Consider the following 3,886-nt stretch of genomic DNA (forward strand, 5'->3'; position numbering starts at 1 on the left):
GCCCTGACAGGAGTGACACAGAGTTTAACCGTAAGCCACCGGGTGTCACATGTTTGCTGAAGCACTCTCCAGAGTCCATCTATTTCCAGTCCAAGTTCATCTATTTCCGCTTGGAGTTTCTGAATGGCCTGGAAATTTAAGTTCAGCATCTGATTGTGGCGGCGTAGCACGTCTCGGGTAAGGTTGACCAAGCCATTTACTGTTTCCATCGTTATGGCGAGCTGCCGATCTGTCCATGCTTGTAGCACAGCCTGCCCGATCGTTGGGACAAACAAAGAGGAAGCTACACTGGCAGCATTCGATAGCCATTCTTTTATGCCTCTTGGACGCCTAGACTTAGAGAAGGGGATATTGTTAAGTGAAACAACTTGAGAAACAGGGCCAACCCAGTCGGTTGCCTTGACGGGGAGCCAGACATAACTTGGGCGATACACTAGGATAGCGGGGCGGCGAGGCATCCGGGTCTTTGGAACGGTTGCAGACTGTAGGAGCAAGCCCTGGAAGGAAAAGGCACCTTTGAGTCTCCTTTTTACTCAAGATCCCTTCACAAGACTGGCGGCTCTTCCCTGTAACGTTAAGAAATTCAAGCAAGACTCCCTTACTTAACTCGCCATTACCAGTTTCACAAGTAGCATTCGCCGCAACTGTGGTGTTGACAACCTTGACAGAGAGGTTAGCAAAAGAGAGGATCAGTGTGTCATTGGTGAGGGGGAAGGACTCGTTGAAGCTTGTGGAGGAAATATAGTTCCACTAAAAAGAAAAAGGCAGATTAGAAGGATTGCTATAGGAGAGCAAAGAACAGAGTTACCAATCCTCTTTTTGGGCAACCGCGGGGTGGTCAGTCCTACTATTATCGTCTTGTCGGTCGTCGCCATCATCAGCAGGGTCGGAGGCTTGGTCTAATGGTTCAGGTTGTATATTCGTTGGCGTTTCTGACAGCTGTTCCTTGGCTTCTTCAGGTGATGTCACGGTTCTCACCAGTCTTTCCGGAACCTACACTGGTTGACGTCCTGGTTCCTGGGGAAAAACACAAACAGAGCCTCTGGCCCAGCTGAGCACCGGGTCAGGGCCTTTCCACTGCCCCGACAGGACATCCTTCCAACGGACTAGACCTCTATGCGGAGGACTCGGGGTGGTGTGTTGCAGGGCAGGTGTCATTCCTTGTGAATTTTCATTTAAAAAATTATATGTGAGCAAGGCTACAGACAGTCGAGCTTTTGGGGACAGGCCGTGGCCTATACCCTCTTTCTGTTTTTTAAGCAAGTCTTTGAGAGATCTGTGCGCTCTTTCAATGATTCCTTGCCCCTGAGGGTTATAGGGGATGCCATGTTTTAATTGGACATCCATGTTGTCACAAAATTTTTGGAAGGATTTACTAGTGTAGGCAGGCCCGTTATCCGTCTTTAACGTCTTTGGCTTACCCCAAGCTGCCCATGCAGCAAGGCAGTGTGCAATGACGTGGGAGACTCTTTCTCCTGGTTAAATAAAACTTGGGAGCATGTGTCCACCGACACATGTAAGTACTTGATCTTACCATACTCTGAATGATGAGTGACATCCATCTGCCAAGTATCCCCTGGGGTGAGACCCCTAGGGTTGACCCCAACCGAGGGGACTGCTCTCTGCTCTGCACAATTGTTGCAGGCTCGGACAATATCTCGAGCAGCTGCACGTGGTATGCTGAACCGCTTAGCTAGGGTACCTGCATTGATGTGAAACTTGGCATGGAATTCTCGGGCTTGTTGATACGGTACCAGCGTCGGAAAGATGTGCAGCTGTCGAGTGGCTACATCTGCGCTATGGTTCCCCTGGGCCATAGGGCCAGGCAAACCTGTGTGGGCTCTAATATGGGTACTGTAGAGGAATGTTTAACAATGCCCACCGTTTCTAAAATTTGTACAGAGTTCACAACATAAGCAGAATCCGAGACGACATTTAAGGGCTCGGAAAGGCTTTCCAGGACTGCAATGATAACCTGCAGTTCTACCCATTGAGGCTTTTGTGGTTGGAAGAGCACTGTTTTAGGAGTGTCCCCCTCCACACAATACGCCCCTGTTCCAGAGCTGGAGCCGTCCGTGTATACGGTGGGGGCGCCTGCTAGTGGCCTAGGAGAGGTTACTTTGGGAAAAATCACTGGGTGCCGGGTGACAAACTGCAAGAGAGGAGCCTTAGGGAACTGATTGTTAATGGGACCAAGAAATGTACACCGGAGAATGGCCCATTGATCTATGCATCCGGTGAGTATCTCAAGCAGCTGGGAAGAATAAGGCACCCTGAGATTTTTGGGCTGCTGACCGAAATGCTGCACAGCCCTTTTAATGCATTCTAGGGCCAAGTCTGCAACCGCTGTAGGATAGTGCTCTAGGACTTTTTTGGGGGAAACTCCAGGGTGGACCCAGAGCAGCGGCCCCCGCTGCCACAGTACCGCAGTGGGCTGTAATTCTGTCGGCAGCACGCAGGCTTCAAAAGGCTCATCAGGGTCTATTCTCTTCAATGCAGCGCCACTGAGCGCCTGTTCCACCTGGCATAGTGCTCGCCTTGCCTCTGGAGTGAAGCTTCGAGGTGAGTTTATATTAGAATCCCCCTTCAACAGGTCGAACAAAGGTGTTAGTTTGACATTGGGTATTTTTAGGTATGGACGGATCCAATTGATATCCCCCATGAGTTTTTGTAGATCATTGAGAGTGTGTATATTGTCTAGCCTGAGAGACACCTTTTGGGGGGAAACATGAGTGGGTGCGACTTTCGCCCCCAGGAAAGTGGTAATGTCAGTCATTTGGATTTTTTCAGGGGCAATCTCTAGGTTAGCTTCTCTAAGACTAAGGACTAAATGTGACAAAACTGTTTTAAGAAGGTCTGTGTCTCTATGGGCTAAGAGAATGTCATCCATATAATGGATGATTTTCGCTTGAGGGAACTGCTGCCGAGTGCTAGCTAGCTTCGCAGCGACATACAGCTGGCACATGGTAGGACTATTAGCCATGCCTTGGGGCAGGACTGTCCATTCAAAGCGTTGACAGGGCTCCTCTTGATTACTAGAGGGCACAGTAAAGGCAAACTTAGGGGCAAAAGTATCAACATCATCAAGAAAACGCTGAAGGGAGCTTTTCCTGACCGAGATACCCCGTTGTTTCAAAAGGTTCTTTAAGGGAGCTAAGAGAGGTGAACTTCCGGACTGCCCCATGATTGCAGTCGGCACTATACTTCAGTCACTCAGAGAGCTCTTCCGAGTCCCCCGGGGTCACCTGAAAACCCACAGGCCCTAACTATCATGTAATAAGACGCACTCACCTTCTCGCGTTGATCAGGCGCGGGAAGTCCGCCGTAAGCTCGACGCGCAGCGCTGCTCTCCTCACAGAGGGACCGTCGAGAGCGAGGCAGGAGGAGGAGCTTCCCCGTACGGGCCACCACTTGTCCGGCGCTGCCCCGCTCGGTCCCCGGTTCCCGGCCGGCGAGGGGAAACAGGGAAGGAGAGAGAGAGATGCAGACTGCGCGAACTAACCTGGTCATGAATCACGACTCGAACCACACGGCAGTTGTGAAAGCAAGCCCTTTACTACAGCTAGATGAACATTCTGTGTTACTGGTTCCCACACGGGGCACGGCGCCTCATGGGAGAGCAGCCTCGATGTGGCCGTCAGGCACGGCTCCTTGTGGGCTGTCTCACCCTACCCCGTCCGGGTAAGACCTTTTATACACAATTAACAACCAATAAGCTTCTAGGCTAGTATCGCGTATACAGGATTTCGATTGGTAGGAGCGGGTGGCGGATACATGCGTCACTATGCGGAAACAGGATGCAGGCGCCATCTTGGCTCACTCGATGGGCGGGGGTAACTCTAGAGCAGGCTGCAGCGCATACGCTAGGCCCGATTCGGGAGGCGGC

The sequence above is a fragment of the Choloepus didactylus genome (assembly GCF_015220235.1).
Source record: "Choloepus didactylus isolate mChoDid1 chromosome 25 unlocalized genomic scaffold, mChoDid1.pri SUPER_25_unloc2, whole genome shotgun sequence".
In the NCBI taxonomy this organism is placed as follows: domain Eukaryota; kingdom Metazoa; phylum Chordata; class Mammalia; order Pilosa; family Megalonychidae; genus Choloepus; species Choloepus didactylus.